The 25,674-nt window shown below is 38.4% G+C and overlaps 19 non-coding genes and 50 pseudogenes across 19 annotated transcripts; all 69 read right to left on the bottom strand.

Annotated features, from left to right (window-relative positions):
* Positions 1-130: 130 nt before the first annotated feature.
* Positions 131-249, bottom strand: LOC149600902 (5S ribosomal RNA). The gene has a single exon (XR_016378769.1). It is a non-coding gene; the product is annotated as a 5S ribosomal RNA (ribosomal RNA).
* A 122-nt stretch (positions 250-371) lies between these two features.
* Positions 372-474, bottom strand: LOC149600901 (5S ribosomal RNA; annotated as a pseudogene).
* Positions 475-610: 136 nt separating this feature from the next.
* Positions 611-729, bottom strand: LOC149600900 (5S ribosomal RNA; annotated as a pseudogene).
* A 122-nt stretch (positions 730-851) lies between these two features.
* Positions 852-954, bottom strand: LOC149600899 (5S ribosomal RNA; annotated as a pseudogene).
* A 136-nt stretch (positions 955-1,090) lies between these two features.
* LOC149600898 (5S ribosomal RNA) lies at positions 1,091-1,209 on the bottom strand (annotated as a pseudogene).
* Positions 1,210-1,571: 362 nt separating this feature from the next.
* On the bottom strand, positions 1,572-1,674 carry LOC149600897 (5S ribosomal RNA; annotated as a pseudogene).
* A 136-nt stretch (positions 1,675-1,810) lies between these two features.
* Positions 1,811-1,929, bottom strand: LOC149600896 (5S ribosomal RNA; annotated as a pseudogene).
* A 122-nt stretch (positions 1,930-2,051) lies between these two features.
* On the bottom strand, positions 2,052-2,154 carry LOC149600895 (5S ribosomal RNA; annotated as a pseudogene).
* A 135-nt stretch (positions 2,155-2,289) lies between these two features.
* On the bottom strand, positions 2,290-2,408 carry LOC149600894 (5S ribosomal RNA; annotated as a pseudogene).
* A 122-nt stretch (positions 2,409-2,530) lies between these two features.
* Positions 2,531-2,633, bottom strand: LOC149600893 (5S ribosomal RNA; annotated as a pseudogene).
* Positions 2,634-2,769: 136 nt separating this feature from the next.
* LOC149600892 (5S ribosomal RNA) lies at positions 2,770-2,888 on the bottom strand (annotated as a pseudogene).
* A 122-nt stretch (positions 2,889-3,010) lies between these two features.
* On the bottom strand, positions 3,011-3,113 carry LOC149600891 (5S ribosomal RNA; annotated as a pseudogene).
* Positions 3,114-3,250: 137 nt separating this feature from the next.
* On the bottom strand, positions 3,251-3,369 carry LOC149600890 (5S ribosomal RNA; annotated as a pseudogene).
* A 136-nt stretch (positions 3,370-3,505) lies between these two features.
* LOC149600889 (5S ribosomal RNA) lies at positions 3,506-3,624 on the bottom strand (annotated as a pseudogene).
* Positions 3,625-3,745: 121 nt separating this feature from the next.
* On the bottom strand, positions 3,746-3,848 carry LOC149600888 (5S ribosomal RNA; annotated as a pseudogene).
* Positions 3,849-3,984: 136 nt separating this feature from the next.
* Positions 3,985-4,103, bottom strand: LOC149600887 (5S ribosomal RNA). Its single transcript, XR_016378768.1, has one exon. It is a non-coding gene; the product is annotated as a 5S ribosomal RNA (ribosomal RNA).
* Positions 4,104-4,225: 122 nt separating this feature from the next.
* On the bottom strand, positions 4,226-4,328 carry LOC149600886 (5S ribosomal RNA; annotated as a pseudogene).
* A 136-nt stretch (positions 4,329-4,464) lies between these two features.
* Positions 4,465-4,583, bottom strand: LOC149600885 (5S ribosomal RNA; annotated as a pseudogene).
* A 122-nt stretch (positions 4,584-4,705) lies between these two features.
* On the bottom strand, positions 4,706-4,808 carry LOC149600884 (5S ribosomal RNA; annotated as a pseudogene).
* Positions 4,809-4,944: 136 nt separating this feature from the next.
* LOC149600883 (5S ribosomal RNA) lies at positions 4,945-5,063 on the bottom strand (annotated as a pseudogene).
* A 362-nt stretch (positions 5,064-5,425) lies between these two features.
* LOC149600882 (5S ribosomal RNA) lies at positions 5,426-5,528 on the bottom strand (annotated as a pseudogene).
* Positions 5,529-5,664: 136 nt separating this feature from the next.
* Positions 5,665-5,783, bottom strand: LOC149600881 (5S ribosomal RNA; annotated as a pseudogene).
* Positions 5,784-5,905: 122 nt separating this feature from the next.
* LOC149600880 (5S ribosomal RNA) lies at positions 5,906-6,008 on the bottom strand (annotated as a pseudogene).
* Positions 6,009-6,144: 136 nt separating this feature from the next.
* Positions 6,145-6,263, bottom strand: LOC149600879 (5S ribosomal RNA; annotated as a pseudogene).
* Positions 6,264-6,385: 122 nt separating this feature from the next.
* On the bottom strand, positions 6,386-6,488 carry LOC149600878 (5S ribosomal RNA; annotated as a pseudogene).
* A 136-nt stretch (positions 6,489-6,624) lies between these two features.
* On the bottom strand, positions 6,625-6,743 carry LOC149600877 (5S ribosomal RNA; annotated as a pseudogene).
* Positions 6,744-6,865: 122 nt separating this feature from the next.
* Positions 6,866-6,968, bottom strand: LOC149600876 (5S ribosomal RNA; annotated as a pseudogene).
* Positions 6,969-7,105: 137 nt separating this feature from the next.
* LOC149600875 (5S ribosomal RNA) lies at positions 7,106-7,224 on the bottom strand (annotated as a pseudogene).
* Positions 7,225-7,360: 136 nt separating this feature from the next.
* LOC149600874 (5S ribosomal RNA) lies at positions 7,361-7,479 on the bottom strand. The gene has a single exon (XR_016377908.1). It is a non-coding gene; the product is annotated as a 5S ribosomal RNA (ribosomal RNA).
* A 586-nt stretch (positions 7,480-8,065) lies between these two features.
* LOC149600873 (5S ribosomal RNA) lies at positions 8,066-8,168 on the bottom strand (annotated as a pseudogene).
* A 136-nt stretch (positions 8,169-8,304) lies between these two features.
* LOC149600872 (5S ribosomal RNA) lies at positions 8,305-8,423 on the bottom strand. The gene has a single exon (XR_016378767.1). It is a non-coding gene; the product is annotated as a 5S ribosomal RNA (ribosomal RNA).
* Positions 8,424-8,785: 362 nt separating this feature from the next.
* On the bottom strand, positions 8,786-8,888 carry LOC149600871 (5S ribosomal RNA; annotated as a pseudogene).
* Positions 8,889-9,010: 122 nt separating this feature from the next.
* Positions 9,011-9,113, bottom strand: LOC149600870 (5S ribosomal RNA; annotated as a pseudogene).
* A 136-nt stretch (positions 9,114-9,249) lies between these two features.
* LOC149600869 (5S ribosomal RNA) lies at positions 9,250-9,368 on the bottom strand. The gene has a single exon (XR_016378766.1). It is a non-coding gene; the product is annotated as a 5S ribosomal RNA (ribosomal RNA).
* A 2,639-nt stretch (positions 9,369-12,007) lies between these two features.
* LOC149600868 (5S ribosomal RNA) lies at positions 12,008-12,110 on the bottom strand (annotated as a pseudogene).
* A 136-nt stretch (positions 12,111-12,246) lies between these two features.
* On the bottom strand, positions 12,247-12,365 carry LOC149600867 (5S ribosomal RNA). Its single transcript, XR_016378765.1, has one exon. It is a non-coding gene; the product is annotated as a 5S ribosomal RNA (ribosomal RNA).
* A 122-nt stretch (positions 12,366-12,487) lies between these two features.
* Positions 12,488-12,590, bottom strand: LOC149600866 (5S ribosomal RNA; annotated as a pseudogene).
* Positions 12,591-12,726: 136 nt separating this feature from the next.
* Positions 12,727-12,845, bottom strand: LOC149600865 (5S ribosomal RNA). The gene has a single exon (XR_016378764.1). It is a non-coding gene; the product is annotated as a 5S ribosomal RNA (ribosomal RNA).
* Positions 12,846-15,419: 2,574 nt separating this feature from the next.
* On the bottom strand, positions 15,420-15,522 carry LOC149600864 (5S ribosomal RNA; annotated as a pseudogene).
* A 136-nt stretch (positions 15,523-15,658) lies between these two features.
* On the bottom strand, positions 15,659-15,777 carry LOC149600863 (5S ribosomal RNA). Its single transcript, XR_016378763.1, has one exon. It is a non-coding gene; the product is annotated as a 5S ribosomal RNA (ribosomal RNA).
* Positions 15,778-15,899: 122 nt separating this feature from the next.
* Positions 15,900-16,002, bottom strand: LOC149600862 (5S ribosomal RNA; annotated as a pseudogene).
* A 136-nt stretch (positions 16,003-16,138) lies between these two features.
* On the bottom strand, positions 16,139-16,257 carry LOC149600861 (5S ribosomal RNA). The gene has a single exon (XR_016378762.1). It is a non-coding gene; the product is annotated as a 5S ribosomal RNA (ribosomal RNA).
* Positions 16,258-18,896: 2,639 nt separating this feature from the next.
* LOC149600860 (5S ribosomal RNA) lies at positions 18,897-18,999 on the bottom strand (annotated as a pseudogene).
* Positions 19,000-19,135: 136 nt separating this feature from the next.
* Positions 19,136-19,254, bottom strand: LOC149600859 (5S ribosomal RNA). Its single transcript, XR_016378761.1, has one exon. It is a non-coding gene; the product is annotated as a 5S ribosomal RNA (ribosomal RNA).
* Positions 19,255-19,376: 122 nt separating this feature from the next.
* Positions 19,377-19,479, bottom strand: LOC149600858 (5S ribosomal RNA; annotated as a pseudogene).
* Positions 19,480-19,601: 122 nt separating this feature from the next.
* LOC149600857 (5S ribosomal RNA) lies at positions 19,602-19,704 on the bottom strand (annotated as a pseudogene).
* Positions 19,705-19,841: 137 nt separating this feature from the next.
* On the bottom strand, positions 19,842-19,960 carry LOC149600856 (5S ribosomal RNA; annotated as a pseudogene).
* A 361-nt stretch (positions 19,961-20,321) lies between these two features.
* On the bottom strand, positions 20,322-20,440 carry LOC149600855 (5S ribosomal RNA). Its single transcript, XR_016378759.1, has one exon. It is a non-coding gene; the product is annotated as a 5S ribosomal RNA (ribosomal RNA).
* A 122-nt stretch (positions 20,441-20,562) lies between these two features.
* On the bottom strand, positions 20,563-20,665 carry LOC149600854 (5S ribosomal RNA; annotated as a pseudogene).
* A 136-nt stretch (positions 20,666-20,801) lies between these two features.
* LOC149600853 (5S ribosomal RNA) lies at positions 20,802-20,920 on the bottom strand. The gene has a single exon (XR_016379064.1). It is a non-coding gene; the product is annotated as a 5S ribosomal RNA (ribosomal RNA).
* A 122-nt stretch (positions 20,921-21,042) lies between these two features.
* LOC149600852 (5S ribosomal RNA) lies at positions 21,043-21,145 on the bottom strand (annotated as a pseudogene).
* A 138-nt stretch (positions 21,146-21,283) lies between these two features.
* Positions 21,284-21,402, bottom strand: LOC149600851 (5S ribosomal RNA; annotated as a pseudogene).
* A 140-nt stretch (positions 21,403-21,542) lies between these two features.
* On the bottom strand, positions 21,543-21,661 carry LOC149600850 (5S ribosomal RNA; annotated as a pseudogene).
* Positions 21,662-21,783: 122 nt separating this feature from the next.
* On the bottom strand, positions 21,784-21,886 carry LOC149600849 (5S ribosomal RNA; annotated as a pseudogene).
* A 137-nt stretch (positions 21,887-22,023) lies between these two features.
* LOC149600848 (5S ribosomal RNA) lies at positions 22,024-22,142 on the bottom strand. Its single transcript, XR_016379004.1, has one exon. It is a non-coding gene; the product is annotated as a 5S ribosomal RNA (ribosomal RNA).
* A 140-nt stretch (positions 22,143-22,282) lies between these two features.
* Positions 22,283-22,401, bottom strand: LOC149600847 (5S ribosomal RNA; annotated as a pseudogene).
* A 122-nt stretch (positions 22,402-22,523) lies between these two features.
* Positions 22,524-22,626, bottom strand: LOC149600846 (5S ribosomal RNA; annotated as a pseudogene).
* Positions 22,627-22,764: 138 nt separating this feature from the next.
* On the bottom strand, positions 22,765-22,883 carry LOC149600845 (5S ribosomal RNA; annotated as a pseudogene).
* A 139-nt stretch (positions 22,884-23,022) lies between these two features.
* LOC149600844 (5S ribosomal RNA) lies at positions 23,023-23,125 on the bottom strand (annotated as a pseudogene).
* A 138-nt stretch (positions 23,126-23,263) lies between these two features.
* On the bottom strand, positions 23,264-23,382 carry LOC149600843 (5S ribosomal RNA). Its single transcript, XR_016378624.1, has one exon. It is a non-coding gene; the product is annotated as a 5S ribosomal RNA (ribosomal RNA).
* Positions 23,383-23,504: 122 nt separating this feature from the next.
* Positions 23,505-23,607, bottom strand: LOC149600842 (5S ribosomal RNA; annotated as a pseudogene).
* A 136-nt stretch (positions 23,608-23,743) lies between these two features.
* On the bottom strand, positions 23,744-23,862 carry LOC149600841 (5S ribosomal RNA). Its single transcript, XR_016378223.1, has one exon. It is a non-coding gene; the product is annotated as a 5S ribosomal RNA (ribosomal RNA).
* Positions 23,863-23,998: 136 nt separating this feature from the next.
* Positions 23,999-24,117, bottom strand: LOC149600840 (5S ribosomal RNA). Its single transcript, XR_016379003.1, has one exon. It is a non-coding gene; the product is annotated as a 5S ribosomal RNA (ribosomal RNA).
* Positions 24,118-24,256: 139 nt separating this feature from the next.
* Positions 24,257-24,359, bottom strand: LOC149600839 (5S ribosomal RNA; annotated as a pseudogene).
* Positions 24,360-24,496: 137 nt separating this feature from the next.
* On the bottom strand, positions 24,497-24,615 carry LOC149600838 (5S ribosomal RNA). Its single transcript, XR_016378623.1, has one exon. It is a non-coding gene; the product is annotated as a 5S ribosomal RNA (ribosomal RNA).
* Positions 24,616-24,737: 122 nt separating this feature from the next.
* LOC149600837 (5S ribosomal RNA) lies at positions 24,738-24,840 on the bottom strand (annotated as a pseudogene).
* Positions 24,841-24,976: 136 nt separating this feature from the next.
* LOC149600836 (5S ribosomal RNA) lies at positions 24,977-25,095 on the bottom strand. The gene has a single exon (XR_016379002.1). It is a non-coding gene; the product is annotated as a 5S ribosomal RNA (ribosomal RNA).
* Positions 25,096-25,217: 122 nt separating this feature from the next.
* On the bottom strand, positions 25,218-25,320 carry LOC149600835 (5S ribosomal RNA; annotated as a pseudogene).
* Positions 25,321-25,456: 136 nt separating this feature from the next.
* On the bottom strand, positions 25,457-25,575 carry LOC149600834 (5S ribosomal RNA). The gene has a single exon (XR_016379000.1). It is a non-coding gene; the product is annotated as a 5S ribosomal RNA (ribosomal RNA).
* Positions 25,576-25,674: the final 99 nt, after the last annotated feature.

Genomic DNA, 25,674 nt, shown 5'->3' with positions numbered 1-25,674 from the left:
GCTAGTTAATAATTCGAATTTAAATTAAGTGAGACAAATTAACCTTCATCTTTTTAAAACAATAACAAAAAGAAAATATGTTTGCTTTTTTCATATCTATTGGAATTTAAAAGAGGAAAAAAAGTGAAAAAGCCAACGGCACGCAGTGTTCCTAAGTGGTCTCCCTCCCAAGAACTGACTGCGCTCGACGCTGCTTAACTTCGGTGATCGGACGTGAACCGGTGTTTTCAGCGTGATATGGCCGTTGCCGAGAGTGCTATTTAATAATTTGAATTTAATTAACCTTCATCTTTATAAAACAATAACAAAAAGAAGATATGTTTGCTTTTTTCATATCTGGTGGAATTTAAAAGAGGAAACAAAAGTGAAAAAGCCAACGGCACGCAGAGTTTCCAAGTACTGACTGCGTTCGACGCTGCTTAACTTCGGTGATCGGACGAGAACCGGTGTTTTCAGCGTGATATGGCCGTAGCCGAGAGTGCTAGTTAATAATTCGAATTTAAATTAAGTGAGACAAATTAACCTTCATCTTTTTAAAACAATAACAAAAAGAAAATATGTTTGCTTTTTTCATATCTATTGGAATTTAAAAGAGGAAAAAAAGTGAAAAAGCCAACGGCACGCAGTGTTCCTAAGTGGTCTCCCTCCCAAGAACTGACTGCGCTCGACGCTGCTTAACTTCGGTGATCGGACGTGAACCGGTGTTTTCAGCGTGATAGGGCCGTTGCCGAGAGTGCTATTTAATAATTTGAATTTAATTAACCTTCATCTTTATAAAACAATAACAAAAAGAAGATATGTTTGCTTTTTTCATATCTGGTGGAATTTAAAAGAGGAAACAAAAGTGAAAAAGCCAACAGCACGCAGAGTTTCCAAGTACTGACTGCGTTCGACGCTGCTTAACTTCGGTGATCGGACGAGAACCGGTGTTTTCAGCGTGATATGGCCGTAGCCGAGAGTGCTAGTTAATAATTCGAATTTAAATTAAGTGAGACAAATTAACCTTCATCTTTTTAAAACAATAACAAAAAGAAAATATGTTTGCTTTTTTCATATCTATTGGAATTTAAAAGAGGAAAAAAAGTGAAAAAGCCAACGGCTCGCAGTGTTCCTAAGTGGTCTCCCTCCCAAGAACTGACTGCGCTCGACGCTGCTTAACTTCGGTGATCGGACGTGAACCGGTGTTTTCAGCGTGATATGGCCGTTGCCGAGAGTGCTATTTAATAATTTGAATTTAATTAACCCTCATCTTTATAAAACAATAACAAAAAGAAGATATGTTTGCTTTTTTCATATCTGGTGGAATTTAAAAGAGGAAATAAAAGTAAAAAAGCCAACGTCACGCAGAGTTTCCAAGTACTGACTGCGCTTGACGCTGCTTATATTCGGTGATCGGACGAGAACCGGTGTTTTCAGCGTGATATGGCCGTTGCCGAGAGTGCTAGATAATAATTCGAATTTATATTAAGTGAGACAAATTAATCTTCATCTTTTTAAAACAATAACAAAAAGAAAATAAGTTTGCTTTTTTCATATCTGGTGGAATTTAAAAGAGGAAATAAAACTGAAAAAGCCAACGGCACGCAGAGTTTCCAAGTACTGACTGCGCTCGACGCTGCTTAACTTCGGTGATCGGACGAGAACCGGTGTTTTCAGCGTGATATGGCCGTAGCCGAGAGTGCTAGTTAATAATTCGAATTTAAATTAAGTGAGACAAATTAACCTTCATCTTTTTAAAACAATAACAAGAAGAAAATATGTTTGCTTTTTTCATATCTATTGGAATTTAAAAGAGGAAAAAAAGTGAAAAAGCCAACGTCACGCAGTGTTCCTAAGTGGTCTCCCTCCCAAGAACTGACTGCGCTCGACGCTGCTTAACTTCGGTGATCGGACGTGAACCGGTGTTTTCAGCGTGATATGGCCGTTGCCGAGAGTGCTATTTAATAATTTGAATTTAATTAACCTTCATCTTTATAAAACAATAACAAAAAGAAGATATGTTTGCTTTTTTCATATCTGGTGGAATTTAAAATAGGAAACAAAAGTGAAAAAGCCAACAGCACGCAGAGTTTCCAAGTACTGACTGCGTTCGACGCTGCTTAACTTCGGTGATCGGACGAGAACCGGTGTTTTCAGCGTGATATGGCCGTAGCCGAGAGTGCTAGTTAATAATTCGAATTTAAATTAAGTGAGACAAATTAACCTTCATCTTTTTAAAACAATAACAAAAAGAAAATATGTTTGCTTTTTTCATATCTATTGGAATTTAAAAGAGGAAAAAAGTGAAAAAGCCAACGTCACGCAGTGTTCCTAAGTGGTCTCCCTCCCAAGAACTGACTGCGCTCGACGCTGCTTAACTTCGGTGATCGGACGTGAACCGGTGTTTTCAGCGTGATATGGCCGTTGCCGAGAGTGCTATTTAATAATTTGAATTTAATTAACCTTCATCTTTATAAAACAATAACAAAAAGAAGATATGTTTGCTTTTTTCATATCTGGTGGAATTTAAAATAGGAAACAAAAGTGAAAAAGCCAACAGCACGCAGAGTTTCCAAGTACTGACTGCGTTCGACGCTGCTTAACTTCGGTGATCGGACGAGAACCGGTGTTTTCAGCGTGATATGGCCGTAGCCGAGAGTGCTAGTTAATAATTCGAATTTAAATTTAGTGAGACAAATTAACCTTCATCTTTTTAAAACAATAACAAAAAGAAAATATGTTTGCTTTTTTCATATCTATTGGAATTTAAAAGAGGAAAAAAAGTGAAAAAGCCAACGGCACGCAGTGTTCCTAAGTGGTCTCCCTCCCAAGAACTGACTGCGCTTGACGCTGCTTAACTTCGGTGATCGGACGTGAACCGGTGTTTTCAGCGTGATATGGCCGTTGCCGAGAGTGCTATTTAATAATTTGAATTTAATTAACCTTCATCTTTATAAAACAATAACAAAAAGAAGATATGTTTGCTTTTTTCATATCTGGTGGAATTTAAAAGAGGAAATAAAAGTGAAAAAGCCAACGGCACGCAGAGTTTCCAAGTACTGACTGCGCTCGACGCTGCTTAACTTCGGTGATCGGACGAGAACCGGTGTTTTCAGCGTGATATGGCCGTTGCCGAGAGTGCTAGATAATAATTCGAATTTAAATTAAGTGAGACAAATTAACCTTCATCTTTTTAAAACAATAACAAATAGAAAATAAGTTTGCTTTTTTCATATCTATTGGAATTTAAAAGAGGAAAAAAAAGTGAAAAAACCAACGGCACGCAGTGTTCCTAAGTGGTCTCCCTCCCAAGTACTGACTGCGCTCGACGGTGCTTAACTTCGGTGATAGGACTAGAACCGGTGTTTTCAGCGTGATATGGCCGTTGCTGAGAGTGCTAGTTAATAATTCGAATTTAAATTAAGTGAGACAAATTAACCTTCATCTTTTTAAAACAATAACAAAAAGAAAATAAGTTTGCTTTTTTCATATCTATTGGAATTTAAAAGAGGAAAAAAAGTGAAAAAGCCAACGGCTCGCAGTGTTCCTAAGTGGTCTCCCTCCCAAGAACTGACTGCGCTCGACGCTGCTTAACTTCGGTGATCGGACGTGAACCGGTGTTTTCAGCTCTATATGGCCGTTGCCGAGAGTGCTATTTAATAATTTGAATTTAATTAACCTTCATCTTTATAAAACAATAAAAAAAGAAGATATGTTTGCTTTTTTCATATCTGGTGGAATTTAAAAGAGGAAACAAAAGTGAAAAAGCCAACGGCACGCAGAGTTTCCAAGTACTGACTGCGTTCGACGCTGCTTAACTTCGGTGATCGGACGAGAACCGGTGTTTTCAGCGTGATATGGCCGTAGCCGAGAGTGCTAGTTAATAATTCGAATTTAAATTAAGTGAGACAAATTAACCTTCATCTTTTTAAAACAATAACAAAAAGAAAATATGTTTGCTTTTTTCATATCTATTGGAATTTAAAAGAGGAAAAAAAGTGAAAAAGCCAACGGCACGCAGTGTTCCTAAGTGGTCTCCCTCCCAAGAACTGACTGCGCTCGACGCTGCTTAACTTCGGTGATCGGACGTGAACCGGTGTTTTCAGCGTGATATGGCCGTTGCCGAGAGTGCTATTTAATAATTTGAATTTAATTAACCTTCATCTTTATAAAACAATAACAAAAAGAAGATATGTTTGCTTTTTTCATATCTGGTGGAATTTAAAAGAGGAAACAAAAGTGAAAAAGCCAACGGCACGCAGAGTTTCCAAGTACTGACTGCGTTCGACGCTGCTTAACTTCGGTGATCGGACGAGAACCGGTGTTTTCAGCGTGATATGGCCGTAGCCGAGAGTGCTAGTTAATAATTCGAATTTAAATTAAGTGAGACAAATTAACCTTCATCTTTTTAAAACAATAACAAAAAGAAAATATGTTTGCTTTTTTCATATCTATTGGAATTTAAAAGAGGAAAAAAAGTGAAAAAGCCAACGGCACGCAGTGTTCCTAAGTGGTCTCCCTCCCAAGAACTGACTGCGCTCGACGCTGCTTAACTTCGGTGATCGGACGTGAACCGGTGTTTTCAGCGTGATAGGGCCGTTGCCGAGAGTGCTATTTAATAATTTGAATTTAATTAACCTTCATCTTTATAAAACAATAACAAAAAGAAGATATGTTTGCTTTTTTCATATCTGGTGGAATTTAAAAGAGGAAACAAAAGTGAAAAAGCCAACAGCACGCAGAGTTTCCAAGTACTGACTGCGTTCGACGCTGCTTAACTTCGGTGATCGGACGAGAACCGGTGTTTTCAGCGTGATATGGCCGTAGCCGAGAGTGCTAGTTAATAATTCGAATTTAAATTAAGTGAGACAAATTAACCTTCATCTTTTTAAAACAATAACAAAAAGAAAATATGTTTGCTTTTTTCATATCTATTGGAATTTAAAAGAGGAAAAAAAGTGAAAAAGCCAACGGCTCGCAGTGTTCCTAAGTGGTCTCCCTCCCAAGAACTGACTGCGCTCGACGCTGCTTAACTTCGGTGATCGGACGTGAACCGGTGTTTTCAGCGTGATATGGCCGTTGCCGAGAGTGCTATTTAATAATTTGAATTTAATTAACCCTCATCTTTATAAAACAATAACAAAAAGAAGATATGTTTGCTTTTTTCATATCTGGTGGAATTTAAAAGAGGAAATAAAAGTAAAAAAGCCAACGTCACGCAGAGTTTCCAAGTACTGACTGCGCTTGACGCTGCTTATATTCGGTGATCGGACGAGAACCGGTGTTTTCAGCGTGATATGGCCGTTGCCGAGAGTGCTAGATAATAATTCGAATTTATATTAAGTGAGACAAATTAATCTTCATCTTTTTAAAACAATAACAAAAAGAAAATAAGTTTGCTTTTTTCATATCTGGTGGAATTTAAAAGAGGAAATAAAACTGAAAAAGCCAACGGCACGCAGAGTTTCCAAGTACTGACTGCGCTCGACGCTGCTTAACTTCGGTGATCGGACGAGAACCGGTGTTTTCAGCGTGATATGGCCGTAGCCGAGAGTGCTAGTTAATAATTCGAATTTAAATTAAGTGAGACAAATTAACCTTCATCTTTTTAAAACAATAACAAGAAGAAAATATGTTTGCTTTTTTCATATCTATTGGAATTTAAAAGAGGAAAAAAAGTGAAAAAGCCAACGTCACGCAGTGTTCCTAAGTGGTCTCCCTCCCAAGAACTGACTGCGCTCGACGCTGCTTAACTTCGGTGATCGGACGTGAACCGGTGTTTTCAGCGTGATATGGCCGTTGCCGAGAGTGCTATTTAATAATTTGAATTTAATTAACCTTCATCTTTATAAAACAATAACAAAAAGAAGATATGTTTGCTTTTTTCATATCTGGTGGAATTTAAAATAGGAAACAAAAGTGAAAAAGCCAACAGCACGCAGAGTTTCCAAGTACTGACTGCGTTCGACGCTGCTTAACTTCGGTGATCGGACGAGAACCGGTGTTTTCAGCGTGATATGGCCGTAGCCGAGAGTGCTAGTTAATAATTCGAATTTAAATTAAGTGAGACAAATTAACCTTCATCTTTTTAAAACAATAACAAAAAGAAAATATGTTTGCTTTTTTCATATCTATTGGAATTTAAAAGAGGAAAAAAAGTGAAAAAGCCAACGTCACGCAGTGTTCCTAAGTGGTCTCCCTCCCAAGAACTGACTGCGCTCGACGCTGCTTAACTTCGGTGATCGGACGTGAACCGGTGTTTTCAGCGTGATATGGCCGTTGCCGAGAGTGCTATTTAATAATTTGAATTTAATTAACCTTCATCTTTATAAAACAATAACAAAAAGAAGATATGTTTGCTTTTTTCATATCTGGTGGAATTTAAAATAGGAAACAAAAGTGAAAAAGCCAACAGCACGCAGAGTTTCCAAGTACTGACTGCGTTCGACGCTGCTTAACTTCGGTGATCGGACGAGAACCGGTGTTTTCAGCGTGATATGGCCGTAGCCGAGAGTGCTAGTTAATAATTCGAATTTAAATTTAGTGAGACAAATTAACCTTCATCTTTTTAAAACAATAACAAAAAGAAAATATGTTTGCTTTTTTCATATCTATTGGAATTTAAAAGAGGAAAAAAAGTGAAAAAGCCAACGGCACGCAGTGTTCCTAAGTGGTCTCCCTCCCAAGAACTGACTGCGCTTGACGCTGCTTAACTTCGGTGATCGGACGTGAACCGGTGTTTTCAGCGTGATATGGCCGTTGCCGAGAGTGCTATTTAATAATTTGAATTTAATTAACCTTCATCTTTATAAAACAATAACAAAAAGAAGATATGTTTGCTTTTTTCATATCTGGTGGAATTTAAAAGAGGAAATAAAAGTGAAAAAGCCAACGGCACGCAGAGTTTCCAAGTACTGACTGCGCTCGACGCTGCTTAACTTCGGTGATCGGACGAGAACCGGTGTTTTCAGCGTGATATGGCCGTTGCCGAGAGTGCTAGATAATAATTCGAATTTAAATTAAGTGAGACAAATTAACCTTCATCTTTTTAAAACAATAACAAATAGAAAATAAGTTTGCTTTTTTCATATCTATTGGAATTTAAAAGAGGAAAAAAAAGTGAAAAAACCAACGGCACGCAGTGTTCCTAAGTGGTCTCCCTCCCAAGTACTGACTGCGCTCGACGGTGCTTAACTTCGGTGATAGGACTAGAACCGGTGTTTTCAGCGTGATATGGCCGTTGCTGAGAGTGCTAGTTAATAATTCGAATTTAAATTAAGTGAGACAAATTAACCTTCATCTTTTTAAAACAATAACAAAAAGAAAATAAGTTTGCTTTTTTCATATCTATTGGAATTTAAAAGAGGAAAAAAAGTGAAAAAGCCAACGGCACGCAGTGTTCTTAAGTGGTCTCCCTCCCATGTACTAACTGCGCTCGACGCTGCTTAACTTCGGTGATCGGACGAGAACCGGTGTATTCAGCGTGATATGGCCGTTGCCGAGAGTGCTATTTAATAATTTGAATTTAATTAACTTTCATCTTTACAAAACAATATAAAAAAGAAGATATGTTTGCTTTTTTCATATCTGGTGGAATTTAAAAGAGGAAATAAAAGTGAAAAAGCCAACGGCACGCAGAGTTTCCAAGTACTGACTGCGCTTGACGCTGCTTATATTCGGTGATCGGACGAGAACCGGTGTTTTCAGCGTGATATGGCCGTTGCCGAGAGTGCTAGATAATAATTCGAATTTAAATTAAGTGAGACAAATTAATCTTCATCTTTTTAAAACAATAACAAAAAGAAAATAAGTTTGCTTTTTTCATATCTGGTGGAATTTAAAAGAGGAAATAAAAGTGAAAATGCCAACGGCACGCAGAGTTTACAAGTACTGACTGCGCTCGACGCTGCTTAACTTCGGTGATCGGACGTGAACCGGTGTTTTCAGCTCTATATGGCCGTTGCCGAGAGTGCTATTTAATAATTTGAATTTAATTAACCTTCATCTTTATAAAACAATAAAAAAAGAAGATATGTTTGCTTTTTTCATATCTGGTGGAATTTAAAAGAGGAAACAAAAGTGAAAAAGCCAACGGCACGCAGAGTTTCCAAGTACTGACTGCGTTCGACGCTGCTTAACTTCGGTGATCGGACGAGAACCGGTGTTTTCAGCGTGATATGGCCGTAGCCGAGAGTGCTAGTTAATAATTCGAATTTAAATTAAGTGAGACAAATTAACCTTCATCTTTTTAAAACAATAACAAAAAGAAAATATGTTTGCTTTTTTCATATCTATTGGAATTTAAAAGAGGAAAAAAAGTGAAAAAGCCAACGGCACGCAGTGTTCCTAAGTGGTCTCCCTCCCAAGAACTGACTGCGCTCGACGCTGCTTAACTTCGGTGATCGGACGTGAACCGGTGTTTTCAGCGTGATATGGCCGTTGCCGAGAGTGCTATTTAATAATTTGAATTTAATTAACTTTCATCTTTATAAAACAATATAAAAAAGAAGATATGTTTGCTTTTTTCATATCTGGTGGAATTTAAAAGAGGAAATAAAAGTGAAAAAGCCAACGGCACGCAGAGTTTCCAAGTACTGACTGCGCTTGACGCTGCTTATATTCGGTGATCGGACGAGAACCGGTGTTTTCAGCGTGATATGGCCGTTGCCGAGAGTGCTAGATAATAATTCGAATTTAAATTAAGTGAGACAAATTAACCTTCATCTTTTTAAAACAATAACAAAAAGAAAATAAGTTTGCTTTTTTCATATCTGGTGGAATTTAAAAGAGGAAATAAAAGTGAAAAAGCCAACGGCACGCAGAGTTTCCAAGTACTGACTGCGCTCGACGCTGCTTAACTTCGGTGATCGGACGAGAACCGGTGTATTCAGCGTGATATGGCCGTTGCCGAAAGTGCTAGTTAATAATTTGAATTTAATTAACTTTCATCTTTATAAAACAATATAAAAAAGAAGATATGTTTGCTTTTTTCATATCTGGTTGAATTTAAAAGAGGAAATAAAAGTGAAAAAGCCAACGGCACGCAGAGTTTCCAAGTACTGACTGCGCTTGACGCTGCTTAACTTCGGTGATCGGACGAGAACCGGTGTTTTCAGCGTGATATGGCCGTTGCCGAGAGTGCTAGTTAATAATTCGAATTTAAATTAAGTGAGACAAATTAACCTTCATCTTTTTAAAACAATAACAAAAAGAAAATATGTTTGCTTTTTTCATATCTATTGGAATTTAAAAGAGGAAAAAAAGTGAAAAAGCCAACGGCACGCAGTGTTCCTAAGTGGTCTCCCTCCCAAGAACTGACTGCGCTCGACGCTGCTTAACTTCGGTGATCGGACGTGAACCGGTGTTTTCAGCGTGATATGGCCGTTGCCGAGAGTGCTATTTAATAATTTGAATTTAATTAACCTTCATCTTTATAAAACAATAACAACAAGTTGGGAAAACCAAAATATTACCTCTCCGAGTCTAGAAGAGGACTACTTACAAACTTATTTACCCAGATATGGAAATGTTTCTTTTTTTTTTTATGAGCAAATAGTGAAGTTAAAATTTATGAAATATTAAAGCAGTATACAAAGCATAGCAAATATACTGTAAATCAGACGATATTTTACATCCAATAAGGATATACTTGTACACATTAAAATCATCCGATGGGGGAAAAACGGGAAATGAAGAGATAAAACTTTGGGGTGATATTACCTTTACGTGTTTGTAAGGGCCCAATTTTCTACTCCTCAACTGTATACCCTCTATGTTCAAAGCCATATTCACAACAGGGTTGCCATGTAAACACTATCCTCTCGTTTCACCTCAACGATTTTCTTAGTTTGTCAACATGACTGTTAACGTTACATAACACCAAAGCTAATTTGTGGCCACACACACTGAAGGTAAATGGGCACCATAAAAAGCATGAAAACACGAAGCTATAATCCGATTGCGATCAGACCCTTCTCTGATCTGGGCTGCGTTCAGCAGAGCTCACCAAAAAAGACAGCGGATTTGGAAAACGTTTACCTGTGAGCTCTGTCGTCATAGCTTTTCTCCGGTCATCGGTGTTTTAAAAATGACGCTAGCGCAATAAAGCGTGCAAGGTACCAAGGCTTAACAAAAATTGTATGATAACATATTTTAAGAGATAGATAACAACAACTTTTATAATTAAAATTAGAAACTAACATGTCTCTTAAACTTCTCGCGTGATCAACTTGTTTCACGCTAATTAAATAGCTCTAGTCCCATCATAATCAGCAAGAGCTATTTGTATTAATTCCTCCATGCTTTTTTCGCCAAGCTGAGAACTACGCGTTTTACGTCACGTTATCCAAAAACCCGACTATTTTCCTTGAAGACCGTGCTGGCTCAGCGCTGAGCACCGTGACGTCAAAATTCAATAACAAAATCCCGTTCTGTAGGACACTGCTAACAGCGCTGAGCTCTTCTGAACGCGGCCCAGATTTCCACCATGGTTATAAAGTCTAAGCCTAATTATTTAAAAGTGTATTTAACTTTCGGCTCACTCTGAACCGTTAATGTCTCTGTATTACAGAAACGAAAACCAAACCCAAGCGTTTACTTTTTGGTTCGATAGGCCTATTGACAAATAAAAGTTCATTTGACCAATATAGATGCGTCCGTCTTGAAATCACTTTAGAAAAAATTATGCTATAAACAGATGTAGTATAGCTTAAGTAATATATAAACATCGATTTCAAATAATAATAATAAAAAATATTCTTGGCATATCAAAATGAAACAGAGCTTTATAGCTACAAAACCACTAAAGGCATCGAAATTACGAAAAATATTTCCATATATTAATTATACATTATGAGAAAACCAAATATTAAGGTTTTGTAGGATTTTTTTCCACAAAACAAAGCGAACTGCTAACGCGGTGCACTAACGGACGGACACACACAGACTAAAACATAGGCTAATTTTTAACTCTTTCCGTTTTAATTTTGAGTTGAGAAACTAGATTATCTTAAATATTAAAATAAATATAATTAATATTAAATATTTTCTTCGTTAGTTGTTCGCCTTATTGAGCGTTACATCGCGTTGATAAAGAACAATTAGACATTCTTGAGAGACTTGACTAATATTGGCGTTTGAAATGAAGCATACTCCGGTTGCTTTGCCTTACTCAAATAGGTAGTATATAAGGGTGTCGATCTACAGCTAAAAGCAAGAACAACCGCAATTGCGAAAACCTTTGGTGGTGATCCCACCCTAGGGAGGCTAGACGTTTCTCGTAACCCTAGCTGATCGCCGCGAATGTCTTAAACCCAACGATGACGATGGAGTAGAAGCCAGGTGTACAGACTGGTGTCCAAGTGGAATGGACGAAGACCAGAAGATGGTGGTGATTAGAAGCCAGGTGTACAGACTGGTGTCCAAGTGGAATGGACGAAGAGAAGAAGATGGTGGTTATTAGAAGCCAGGTGTACAGACTGGTGTCCAAGTGGAATGGACGAAGACCAGAAGATGGTGGTGATTAGAAGCCAGTATGTACAGACTGGTGTCCAAGTGGAATGGACGAAGACCAGAAGATGGTGGTGATTAGAAGCCAGTATGTACAGACTGGTGTCCAAGTGGAATGGACGAAGACCAGAAGATGGTGGTGATTAGAAGCCAGTATGTACAGACTGGTGTCCAAGTGGAATGGACGAAGACCAGAAGATGGTGGTGATTAGAAGCCAGTATGTACAGACTGGTGTCCGTGTGGGATGGACAAAGATCAGAAGATGGTGGTGTGAGAACTCAAGTAGAGGAGCCATTTCCGAGACTTTTGAAAGCAGTTCGGAAATGGCGAACACGTTTGCTCCGATTTGGAAACTGCGAACGCGGTCACGTGGGGTGTAAGTCAATAACAACAGCCACACACACACACACGTCGAAATTAGAACCTCTCCGTGACATACGTCACTCGGAGAGGTAAAAAGAAGATATGTTTGCTTTTTTCATATCTGGTGGAATTTAAAAGAGGAAACAAAAGTGAAAAAGCCAACGGCACGCAGAGTTTCCAAGTACTGACTGCGTTCGACGCTGCTTAACTTCGGTGATCGGACGAGAACCGGTGTTTTCAGCGTGATATTGCCGTAGCCGAGAGTGCTAGTTAATAATTCGAATTTAAATTAAGTGAGACAAATTAACCTTCATCTTTTTAAAACAATAACAAAAAGAAAATATGTTTGCTTTTTTCATATCTATTGGAATTTAAAAGAGGAAAAAAAGTGAAAAAGCCAACGGCACGCAGTGTTCCTAAGTGGTCTCCCTCCCAAGAACTGACTGCGCTCGACGCTGCTTAACTTCGGTGATCGGACGTGAACCGGTGTTTTCAGCGTGATATGGCCGTTGCCGAGAGTGCTATTTAATAATTTGAATTTAATTAACCTTCATCTTTATAAAACAATAACAAAAAGAAGATATGTTTGCTTTTTTCATATCTGGTGGAATTTAAAAGAGGAAATAAAACTGAAAAAGCCAACGGCACGCAGAGTTTCGAAGTACTGACTGCGCTCGACGCTGCTTAACTTCGGTGATCGGACGAGAACCGGTGTTTTCAGCGTGATATGGCCGTAGCCGAGAGTGCTAGTTAATAATTCGAATTTAAATTAAGTGAGACAAATTAACCTTCATCTTTTTAAAACAATAACAAAAAGAAAATATGTTTGCTTTTTTCATATCTTTTGGAATTTAAAAGAGGAAAAAAAGTGAAAAAGCCAACGGCACGCAGTGTTCCTAAGTGGTCTCCCTCCCAAGAACTGACTGCGCTCGACGCTGCTTAACTTCGGTGATCGGACGTGAACCGGTGTTTTCAGCGTGATATGGCCGTTGCCGAGAGTGCTATTTAATAATTTGAATTTAATTAACCTTCGTCTTTATAAAACAATAACAACAAGTTGGGAAAACCAAAATATTACCTCTCCGAGTCTAGAAGAGGACTACTTACAAACTTATTTACCCAGATATGGAAATGTTTCTTTTTTTTTTATGAGCAAATAGTGAAGTTAAAATTTATGAAATATTAAAGCAGTATACAAAGCATAGCAAATATACTGTAAATCAGACGATATTTTACATCCAATAAGGATATACTTGTACACATTAAAATCATCCGATGGGGGAAAAACGGGAAATGAAGAGATAAAACTTTGGGGTGATATTACCTTTACGTGTTTGTAAGGGCCCAATTTTCTACTCCTCAACTGTATACCCTCTATGTTCAAAGCCATATTCACAACAGGGTTGCCATGTAAACACTATCCTCTCGTTTCACCTCAACGATTTTCTTAGTTTGTCAACATGACTGTTAACGTTACATAACACCAAAGCTAATTTGTGGCCACACACACTGAAGGTAAATGGGCACCATAAAAAGCATGAAAACACGAAGCTATAATCCGATTGCGATCAGACCTTTCTCTGATCTGGGCTGCGTTCAGCAGAGCTCACCAAAAAAGACAGCGGATTTGGAAAACGTTTACCTGTGAGCTCTGTCGTCATAGCTTTTCTCCGGTCATCGGTGTTTTAAAAATGACGCTAGCGCAATAAAGCGTGCAAGGTACCAAGGCTTAACAAAAATTGTATGATAACATATTTTAAGAGATAGATAACAACAACTTTTATAATTAAAATTAGAAACTATCATGTCTCTTAAACTTCTCGCGTGATCAACTTGTTTCACGCTAATTAAATAGCTCTAGTCCCATCATAATCAGCAAGAGCTATTTGTATTAATTCCTCCATGCTTTTTTCGCCAAGCTGAGAACTACGCGTTTTACGTCACGTTATCCAAAAACCCGACTATTTTCCTTGAAGACCGTGCTGGCTCAGCGCTGAGCACCGTGACGTCAAAATTCAATAACAAAATCCCGTTCTGTAGGACACTGCTAACAGCGCTGAGCTCTTCTGAACGCGGCCCAGATTTCCACCATGGTTATAAAGTCTAAGCCTAATTATTTAAAAGTGTATTTAACTTTCGGCTCACTCTGAACCGTTAATGTCTCTGTATTACAGAAACGAAAACCAAACCCAAGCGTTTACTTTTTGGTTCGATAGGCCTATTGACAAATAAAAGTTCATTTGACCAATATAGATGCGTTCGTCTTGAAATCACTTTAGAAAAAATTATGCTATAAACAGATGTAGTATAGCTTAAGTAATATATAAACATCGATTTCAAATAATAATAATAAAAAATATTCTTGGCATATCAAAATGAAACAGAGCTTTATAGCTACAAAACCACTAAAGGCATCGAAATTACGAAAAATATTTCCATATATTAATTATACATTATGAGAAAACCAAATATTAAGGTTTTGTAGGATTTTTTTCCACAAAACAAAGCGAACTGCTAACGCGGTGCACTAACGGACGGACACACACAGACTAAAACATAGGCTAATTTTTAACTCTTTCCGTTTTAATTTTGAGTTGAGAAACTAGATTATCTTAAATATTAAAATAAATATAATTAATATTAAATATTTTCTTCGTTAGTTGTTCGCCTTATTGAGCGTTACATCGCGTTGATAAAGAACAATTAGACATTCTTGAGAGACTTGACTAATATTGGCGTTTGAAATGAAGCGTACTCCGGTTGCTTTGCCTTACTCAAATAGGTAGTATATAAGGGTGTCGATCTACAGCTAAAAGCAAGAACAACCGCAATTGCGAAAACCTTTGGTGGTGATCCCACCCTAGGGAGGCTAGACGTTTCTCGTAACCCTAGCTGATCGCCGCGAATGTCTTAAACCCAACGATGACGATGGAGTAGAAGCCAGGTGTACAGACTGGTGTCCAAGTGGAATGGACGAAGACCAGAAGATGGTGGTTATTAGAAGCCAGGTGTACAGACTGGTGTCCAAGTGGAATGGACGAAGACCAGAAGATGGTGGTGATTAGAAGCCAGTATGTACAGACTGGTGTCCAAGTGGAATGGACGAAGACCAGAAGATGGTGGTGATTAGAAGCCAGTATGTACAGACTGGTGTCCAAGTGGAATGGACGAAGACCAGAAGATGGTGGTGATTAGAAGCCAGTATGTACAGACTGGTGTCCAAGTGGAATGGACGAAGACCAGAAGATGGTGGTGATTAGAAGCCAGTATGTACAGACTGGTGTCCGTGTGGGATGGACAAAGATCAGAAGATGGTGGTGTGAGAACTCAATTAGAGGAGCCATTTCCGAGACTTTTGAAAGCAGTTCGGAAATGGCGAACACGTTTGCTCCGATTTGGAAACTGCGAACGCGGTCACGTGGGGTGTTAGTCAATAACAACAGCCACACACACACACACGTCGAAATTAGAACCTCTCCGTGACATACGTCACTCGGAGAGGTAAAAAGAAGATATGTTTGCTTTTTTCATATCTGGTGGAATTTAAAAGAGGAAACAAAAGTGAAAAAGCCAACGGCACGCAGAGTTTCCAAGTACTGACTGCGTTCGACGCTGCTTAACTTCGGTGATCGGACGAGAACCGGTGTTTTCAGCGTGATATTGCCGTAGCCGAGAGTGCTAGTTAATAATTCGAATTTAAATTAAGTGAGACAAATTAACCTTCATCTTTTTAAAACAATAACAAAAAGAAAATATGTTTGCTTTTTTCATATCTATTGGAATTTAAAAGAGGAAAAAAAGTGAAAAAGCCAACGGCACGCAGTGTTCCTAAGTGGTCTCCCTCCCAAGAACTGACTGCGCTCGACGCTGCTTAACTTCGGTGATCGGACGTGAACCGGTGTTTTCAGCGTGATATGGCCGTTGCCGAGAGTGCTATTTAATAATTTGAATTTAATTAACCTTCATCTTTATAAAACAATAACAAAAAGAAGATATGTTTGCTTTTTTCATATCTGGTGGAATTTAAAAGAGGAAATAAAACTGAAAAAGCCAACGGCACGCAGAGTTTCCAAGTACTGACTGCGCTCGACGCTGCTTAACTTCGGTGATCGGACGAGAACCGGTGTTTTCAGCGTGATATGGCCGTAGCCGAGAGTGCTAGTTAATAATTCGAATTTAAATTAAGTGAGACAAATTAACCTTCATCTTTTTAAAACAATAACAAAAAGAAAATATGTTTGCTTTTTTCATATCTATTGGAATTTAAAAGAGGAAAAAAAGTGAAAAAGCCAACGGCACGCAGTGTTCCTAAGTGGTCTCCCTCCCAAGAACTGACTGCGCTCGACGCTGCTTAACTTCGGTGATCGGACGTGAACCGGTGTTTTCAGCGTGATATGGCCGTTGCCGAGAGTGCTATTTAATAATTTGAATTTAATTAACCTTCATCTTTATAAAACAATAACAACAAGTTGGGAAAACCAAAATATTACCTCTCCGAGTCTAGAAGAGGACTACTTACAAACTTATTTACCCAGATATGGAAATGTTTCTTTTTTTTTTTATGAGCAAATAGTGAAGTTAAAATTTATGAAATATTAAAGCAGTATACAAAGCATAGCAAATATACTGTAAATCAGACGATATTTTACATCCAATAAGGATATACTTGTACACATTAAAATCATCCGATGGGGGAAAAACGGGAAATGAAGAGATAAAACTTTGGGGTGATATTACCTTTACGTGTTTGTAAGGGCCCAATTTTCTACTCCTCAACTGTATACCCTCTATGTTCAAAGCCATATTCACAACAGGGTTGCCATGTAAACACTATCCTCTCGTTTCACCTCAACGATTTTCTTAGTTTGTCAACATGACTGTTAACGTTACATAACACCAAAGCTAATTTGTGGCCACACACACTGAAGGTAAATGGGCACCATAAAAAGCATGAAAACACGAAGCTATAATCCGATTGCGATCAGACCTTTCTCTGATCTGGGCTGCGTTCAGCAGAGCTCACCAAAAAAGGCAGCGGATTTGGAAAACGTTTACCTGTGAGCTCTGTCGTCATAGCTTTTCTCCGGTCATCGGTGTTTTAAAAATGACGCTAGCGCAATAAAGCGTGCAAGGTACCAAGGCTTAACAAAAATTGTATGATAACATATTTTAAGAGATAGATAACAACAACTTTTATAATTAAAATTAGAAACTAACATGTCTCTTAAACTTCTCGCGTGATCAACTTGTTTCACGCTAATTAAATAGCTCTAGTCCCATCATAATCAGCAAGAGCTATTTGTATTAATTCCTCCATGCTTTTTTCGCCAAGCTGAGAACTACGCGTTTTACGTCACGTTATCCAAAAACCCGACTATTTTCCTTGAAGACCGTGCTGGCTCAGCGCTGAGCACCGTGACGTCAAAATTCAATAACAAAATCCCGTTCTGTAGGACACTGCTAACAGCGCTGAGCTCTTCTGAACGCGGCCCAGATTTCCACCATGGTTATAAAGTCTAAGCCTAATTATTTAAAAGTGTATTTAACTTTCGGCTCACTCTGAACCGTTAATGTCTCTGTATTACAGAAACGAAAACCAAACCCAAGCGTTTACTTTTTGGTTCGATAGGCCTATTGACAAATAAAAGTTCATTTGACCAATATAGATGCGTTCGTCTTGAAATCACTTTAGAAAAAATTATGCTATAAACAGATGTAGTATAGCTTAAGTAATATATAAACATCGATTTCAAATAATAATAATAAAAAATATTCTTGGCATATCAAAATGAAACAGAGCTTTATAGCTACAAAACCACTAAAGGCATCGAAATTACGAAAAATATTTCCATATATAAATTATACATTATGAGAAAACCAAATATTAAGGTTTTGTAGGATTTTTTTCCACAAAACAAAGCGAACTGCTAACGCGGTGCACTAACGGACGGACACACACAGACTAAAACATAGGCTAATTTTTAACTCTTTCCGTTTTAATTTTGAGTTGAGAAACTAGATTATCTTAAATATTAAAATAAATATAATTAATATTAAATATTTTCTTCGTTAGTTGTTCGCCTTATTGAGCGTTACATCGCGTTGATAAAGAACAATTAGACATTCTTGAGAGACTTGACTAATATTGGCGTTTGAAATGAAGCATACTCCGGTTGCTTTGCCTTACTCAAATAGGTAGTATATAAGGGTGTCGATCTACAGCTAAAAGCAAGAACAACCGCAATTGCGAAAACCTTTGGTGGTGATCCCACCCTAGGGAGGCTAGACGTTTCTCGTAACCCTAGCTGATCGCCGCGAATGTCTTAAACCCAACGATGACGATGGAGTAGAAGCCAGGTGTACAGACTGGTGTCCAAGTGGAATGGACGAAGACCAGAAGATGGTGGTGATTAGAAGCCAGGTGTACAGACTGGTGTCCAAGTGGAATGGACGAAGAGAAGAAGATGGTGGTTATTAGAAACCAGGTGTACAGACTGGTGTCCAAGTGGAATGGACGAAGACCAGAAGATGGTGGTGATTAGAAGCCAGTATGTACAGACTGGTGTCCAAGTGGAATGGACGAAGACCAGAAGATGGTGGTGATTAGAAGCCAGTATGTACAGACTGGTGTCCAAGTGGAATGGACGAAGACCAGAAGATGGTGGTGATTAGAAGCCAGTATGTACAGACTGGTGTCCAAGTGGAATGGACGAAGACCAGAAGATGGTGGTGATTAGAAGCCAGTATGTACAGACTGGTGTCCGTGTGGGATGGACAAAGATCAGAAGATGGTGGTGTGAGAACTCAAGTAGAGGAGCCATTTCCGAGACTTTTGAAAGCAGTTCGGAAATGGCGAACACGTTTGCTCCGATTTGGAAACTGCGAACGCGGTCACGTGGGGTGTAAGTCAATAACAACAGCCACACACACACACACGTCGAAATTAGAACCTCTCCGTGACATACGTCACTCGGAGAGGTAAAAAGAAGATATGTTTGCTTTTTTCATATCTGGTGGAATTTAAAAGAGGAAACAAAAGTGAAAAAGCCAACGGCACGCAGAGTTTCCAAGTACTGACTGCGTTCGACGCTGCTTAACTTCGGTGATCGGACGAGAACCGGTGTTTTCAGCGTGATATTGCCGTAGCCGAGAGTGCTAGTTAATAATTCGAATTTAAATTAAGTGAGACAAATTAACCTTCATCTTTTTAAAACAATAACAAAAAGAAAATATGTTTGCTTTTTTCATATCTATTGGAATTTAAAAGAGGAAAAAAAGTGAAAAAGCCAACGGCACGCAGTGTTCCTAAGTGGTCTCCCTCCCAAGAACTGACTGCGCTCGACGCTGCTTAACTTCGGTGATCGGACGTGAACCGGTGTTTTCAGCGTGATATGGCCGTTGCCGAGAGTGCTATTTAATAATTTGAATTTAATTAACCTTCATCTTTATAAAACAATAACAAAAAGAAGATATGTTTGCTTTTTTCATATCTGGTGGAATTTAAAAGAGGAAACAAAAGTGAAAAAGCCAACGGCACGCAGAGTTTCCAAGTACTGACTGCGTTCGACGCTGCTTAACTTCGGTGATCGGACGTGAACCGGTGTTTTCAGCGTGATATGGCCGTTGCCGAGAGTGCTAGTTAATAATTTGAATTTAATTGACTTTCATCTTTATAAAACAATATAAAAAAGAAGATATGCTTGCTTTTTTCATATCTGGTGGAATTTAAAAGAGGAAATAAAAGTGAAAAAGCCTACGGCACGCAGAGTTTCCAAGTACTGACTGCGCTCGACGCTGCTTAACTTCGGTGATCGGACGAGAACCGGTGTTTTCAGCGTGATATGGCCGTTGCCGAGAGTGCTAGATAATAATTCGAATTTAAATTAAGTGAGACAAATTAACCTTCATCTTTTTAAAACAATAACAAAAAAAAAATATGTTTGCTTTTTTCATATCTATTTTAATTTAAAAGAGGAAAAAAAAGTGAAAAAGCCAACGGCACTCAGTGTTCCTAAGTGGTCTCCCTCCCAAGTACTGACTGCGCTCGACCCTGCTTAACTTCGGTGATCGGACGTGAACCGGTGTTTTCAGCGTGATATGGCCGTTGCCGAGAGTGCTATTTAATAATTTGAATTTAATTAATCTTCATCTTTATAAAACAATAACAAAAAGAAGATATGTTTGCTTTTTTCATATCTGGTGGAATTTAAAAGAGGAAACAAAAGTGAAAAAGCCAACGGCACGCAGAGTTTCCAAGTACTGACTGCGCTCGACGTTGCTTAACTTCGGTGATCCGACGAGAACCGGTGTTTTCAGCGTGATATGGCCGTAGCCGAGAGTGCTAGTTAATAATTCGAATTTAAATTAAGTGAGACAAATTAACCTTCATCTTTTTAAATCAATAACAAAAAGAAAATATGTTTGCTTTTTTCATATCTATTGGAATTTAAAAGAGGAAAAAAAGTGAAAAAGCCAACGGCACGCAGTGTTCCTAAGTGGTCTCCCTCCCAAGAACTGACTGCGCTCGACGCTGCTTAACTTCGGTGATCGGACGTGAACCGGTGTTTTCAGCGTGATATGGCCGTTGCCGAGAGTGCTATTTAATAATTTGAATTTAATTAACCTTCATCTTTATAAAACAATAACAAAAAGAAGATATGTTTGCTTTTTTCATATCTGGTGGAATTTAAAAGAGGAAACAAAAGTGAAAAAGCCAACGGCACGCAGAGTTTCCAAGTACTGACTGCGTTCGACGCTGCTTAACTTCGGTGATCGGACGAGAACCGGTGTTTTCAGCGTGATATGGCCGTTGCCGAGAGTGCTAGATAATAATTCGAATTTAAATTAAGTGAGACAAATTAACCTTCATCTTTTTAAAACAATAACAAAAAGAAAATAAGTTTGCTTTTTTCATATCTATTGGAATTTAAAAGAGGAAAAAAAGTGAAAAAGCCAACGGCACGCAGTGTTCCTAAGTGGTCTCCCTCCCAAGTACTGACTGCGCTCGACGCTGCTTAACTTCGGTGATCGGACGAGAACCGGTGTATTCAGCGTGATATGGCCGTTGCCGAAAGTGCTAGTTAATAATTTGAATTTAATTAACTTTCATCTTTATAAAACAATATAAAAAAGAAGATATGTTTGCTTTTTTCATATCTGGTTGAATTTAAAAGAGGAAATAAAAGTGAAAAAGCCAACGGCACGCAGAGTTTCCAAGTACTGACTGCGCTTGACGCTGCTTAACTTCGGTGATCGGACGAGAACCGGTGTTTTCAGCGTGATATGGCCGTTGCCGAGAGTGCTAGATAATAATTCGAATTTAAATTAAGTGAGACAAATTAACCATCATCTTTTTGAAACAATAACAAAAAGAAAATATGTTTGCTTTTTTCACATCTATTGGAATTTAAAAGATGAAAAAAAAAGTGAAAAAGCCAACGGCACGCAGTGTTCCTAAGTGGTCTCCCTCCCAAGTACTGACTGAGCTCGACGCTGCTTAACTTCGGTGATCGGACGAGAACCGGTGTTTTCAGCATGATATGGCCGTTGCCGAGAGTGCTATTTAATACTAATTCGAATTTAAATTAAGTGAGACAAATTAACCTTCATCTTTTTAAAACAATAACAAAAAGAAAATATGTTTGCTTTTTTCATATCTATTGGAATTTAAAAGAGGAAAAAGAAGTGAAAAAGCCAACGGCACGCAGTGTTCCTAAGTGGTCTCCCTCCCAAATACTGACTGCGCTCGACGCTGCTCAACTTCGGTGTTCGGACGAGAACCGGTGTTTTCAGCGTGATATGGCCGTTGCCGAGAGTGCTATTTAATAATTCGAATTTAATTAACCTTCATCTTTATAAATCAATAAGAAAAAGAAGATATGTTTGCTTTTTTCATATCTCATGGAATTTAAAAGAGGAAATAAAAGTGAAAAAGCCAACGGCACGCAAAGTTTCCAAGTACTGACTGCGCTCGACGCTGCTTAACTTCGGTGATCGGACGAGAACCGGTGTTTTCAGCGTGATATGGCCGTTGCCGAGAGTGCTAGATAATAATTCGAATTTAAATTAAGTGAGACAAATTGACCTTCATCTTTTTAAAACAATAACAAAAAGAAAATACGTTTCCTTTTTTCATATCTATTGGACTTTAAAAGAGGAAAAAAAAGTGAAAAAGCCAACGGCACGCAGTGTTCCTAAGTGGTCTCCCTCCCAAGTACTGACTGCGCTCGACGCTGCTTAACTTCGGTGATCGGACGAGAACCGGTGTTTTCAGCGTGATATGGCCGTTGCCGAGAGTGCTATTTAATACTAATTCGAATTTAAATTAAGTGAGACAAATTAACCTTCATCTTTTTAAAACAATAACAAAAAGAAAATATGTTTCCTTTTTTCATATCTATTGGACTTTAAAAGAGGAAAAAAAAGTGAAAAAGCCAACGGCACGCAGGGTTCCTAAGTGGTCTCCCTCCCAAGTACTGACTGCGCTCGACGCTGCTCAACTTCGGTGATCGGACGAGAACCGGTGTTTTCAGCGTGATATGGCCGTTGCCGAGAGTGCTATTTAATAATTCGAATTTAATTAACCTTCATCTTTATAAATCAATAAGAAAAAGAAGATATGTTTGCTTTTTTCATATCTCATGGAATTTAAAAGAGGAAATAAAAGTGAAAAAGCCAACGGCACGCAAAGTTTCCAAGTACTGACTGCGCTCGACGCTGCTTAACTTCGGTGATCGGACGAGAACCGGTGTTTTCAGCGTGATATGGCCGTTGCCGAGAGTGCTAGATAATAATTCGAATTTAAATTAAGTGAGACAAATTAACCATCATCTTTTTGAAACAATAACAAAAAGAAAATATGTTTGCTATTTTCACATCTATTGGAATTTAAAAGATGAAAAAAAAAGTGAAAAAGCCAACGGCACGCAGTGTTCCTAAGTGGTCTCCCTCCCAAGTACTGACTGAGCTCGACGCTGCTTAACTTCGGTGATCGGACGAGCACCGGTGTTTCCAGCGTGATATGGCCGTTGCCGAGAGTGCTATTTAATACTAATTCGAATTTAAATTAAGTGAGACAAATTAACCTTCATCTTTTTAAAACAATAACAAAAAGAAAATATGTTTGCTTTTTTCATATCTATTGGAATTTAAAAGAGGAAAAAAAGTGAAAAAGCCAACGGCACGCAAAGTTTCCAAGTACTGACTGCGCTCGACGCGGCTTAACTTCGGTGATCGGACGAGAACCGGTGTTTTCAGCGTGATATGGCCGTTGCCGAGAGTGCTAGATAATAATTCGAATTTAAATTAAGTGAGACAAATTAATTATCATCTTTTTAAAACAATAACAAAAAGAAAATATGTTTGCTTTTTTCATATCTATTGGAATTTAAAAGAGGAAAAAAAAAGTGAAAAAGCCAACGGCACGCAGTGTTCCTAAGTGGTCTCCCTCCCAAGTACTGACTGCGCTCGACGCTGCTCAACTTCGGTGATCGGACGAGAACCGGTGTTTTCAGCGTGATATGGCCGTTGCCGAGAGTGCTATTTAATAATTCGAATTTAATTAACCTTCATCTTTATAAATCAATAAGAAAAAGAAGATATGTTTGCTTTTTTCATATCTCATGGAATTTAAAAGAGGAAATAAAAGTGAAAAAGCCAACGGCACGCAAAGTTTCCAAGTACTGACTGCGCTCGACGCTGCTTAACTTCGGTGATCGGACGAGAACCGGTGTTTTCAGCGTGATATGGCCGTTGCCGAGAGTGCTAGATAATAATTCGAATTTAAATTAAGTGAGACAAATTAACCATCATCTTTTTAAAACAATAACAAAAAGAAAATATGTTTGCTTTTTTCATATCTATTGGAATTTAAAAGAGGAAAAAAAGTGAAAAACCCAACGGCACGCAGTGTTCCTAAGTGGTCTCCCTCCCAAGTACTGACTGCGCTCGACGCTGCTTAACTTCGGTGATCGGACGAGAACCGGTGTTTTCAGCGTGATATGGCCGTTGCCGAGAGGCCATTTAATAATTCGAATTTAAATTAAGTGAGACAAATTAACCTTCATCTTCTAAAAACAATAACAAAAAGAAAATATGTTTGCTTTTTTCATATCTATTGGAATTTAAAAGAGGAAAAAAAAGTGAAAAAGCCAACGGCACGCAGTGTTCCTAAGTGGTCTCCCTCCCAAGTACTGACTGCGCTCGACGCTGCTTAACTTCGGTGATCGGACGAGAACCGGTGTTTTCAGCGTGATATGGCCGTTGCCGAGAGTGCTATTTAATACTAATTCGAATTTAAATTAAGTGAGACAAATTAACCTTCATCTTTTTAAAACAATAACAAAAAGAAAATATGTTTGCTTTTTTCATATCTATTGGAATTTAAAAGAGGAAAAAAAGTGAAAAAGCCAACGGCACGCAAAGTTTCCAAGTACTGACTGCGCTCGACGCGGCTTAACTTCGGTGATCGGACGAGAACCGGTGTTTTCAGCGTGATATGGCCGTTGCCGAGAGTGCTAGATAATAATTCGAATTTAAATTAAGTGAGACAAATTAATTATCATCATTTTAAAACAATAACAAAAAGAAAATATGTTTGCTTTTTTCATATCTATTGGAATTTAAAAGAGGAAAAAAAAGTGAAAAAGCCAACGGCACGCAGTGTTCCTAAGTGGTCTCCCTCCCAAGTACTGACTGCGCTCGACGCTGCTCAACTTCGGTGATCGGACGAGAACCGGTGTTTTCAGCGTGATATGGCCGTTGCCGAGAGTGCTATTTAATAATTCGAATTTAATTAACCTTCATCTTTATAAATCAATAAGAAAAAGAAGATATGTTTGCTTTTTTCATATCTCATGGAATTTAAAAGAGGAAATAAAAGTGAAAAAGCCAACGGCACGCAAAGTTTCCAAGTACTGACTGCGCTCGACGCTGCTTAACTTCGGTGATCGGACGAGAACCGGTGTTTTCAGCGTGATATGGCCGTTGCCGAGAGTGCTAGATAATAATTCGAATTTAAATTAAGTGAGACAAATTAACCATCATCTTTTTAAAACAATAACAAAAAGAAAATATGTTTGCTTTTTTCATATCTATTGGAATTTAAAAGAGGAAAAAAAGTGAAAAAGCCAACGGCACGCAGTGTTCCTAAGTGGTCTCCCTCCCAAGTACTGACTGCGCTCGACGCTGCTTAACTTCGGTGATCGGACGAGAACCGGTGTTTTCAGCGTGATATGGCCGTTGCCGAGAGGGCCATTTAATAATTCGAATTTAATTAACCTTCATCTTTATAAATCAATAAGAAAAAGAAGATATGTTTGCTTTTTTCATATCTCATGGAATTTAAAAGAGGAAATAAAAGTGAAAAAGCCAACGGCACGCAAAGTTTCCAAGTACTGACTGCGCTCGACGCTGCTTAACTTCGGTGATCGGACGAGAACCGGTGTTTTCAGCGTGATATGGCCGTTGCCGAGAGTGCTAGATAATAATTCGAATTTAAATTAAGTGAGACAAATTAACCATCATCTTTTTAAAACAATAACAAAAAGAAAATATGTTTGCTTTTTTCATATCTATTGGAATTTAAAAGAGGAAAAAAAGTGAAAAAGCCAACGGCACGCAGTGTTCCTAAGTGGTCTCCCTCCCAAGTACTGACTGCGCTCGACGCTGCTTAACTTCGGTGATCGGACGAGAACCGGTGTTTTCAGCGTGATATGGCCGTTGCCGAGAGGGCCATTTAATAATTCGAATTTAAATTAAGTGAGACAAATTAACCTTCATCTTCTAAAAACAATAACAAAAAGAAAATATGTTTGCTTTTTTCA

Source organism: Phalangium opilio, unplaced genomic scaffold (genome assembly GCF_054372755.1).
Source record: "Phalangium opilio isolate 3A_F unplaced genomic scaffold, DU_Popi_V2 ptg000360l_1, whole genome shotgun sequence".
Lineage (NCBI taxonomy): Eukaryota > Metazoa > Arthropoda > Arachnida > Opiliones > Phalangiidae > Phalangium > Phalangium opilio.
This window is presented reverse-complemented; position numbering and strand designations above follow the sequence as displayed.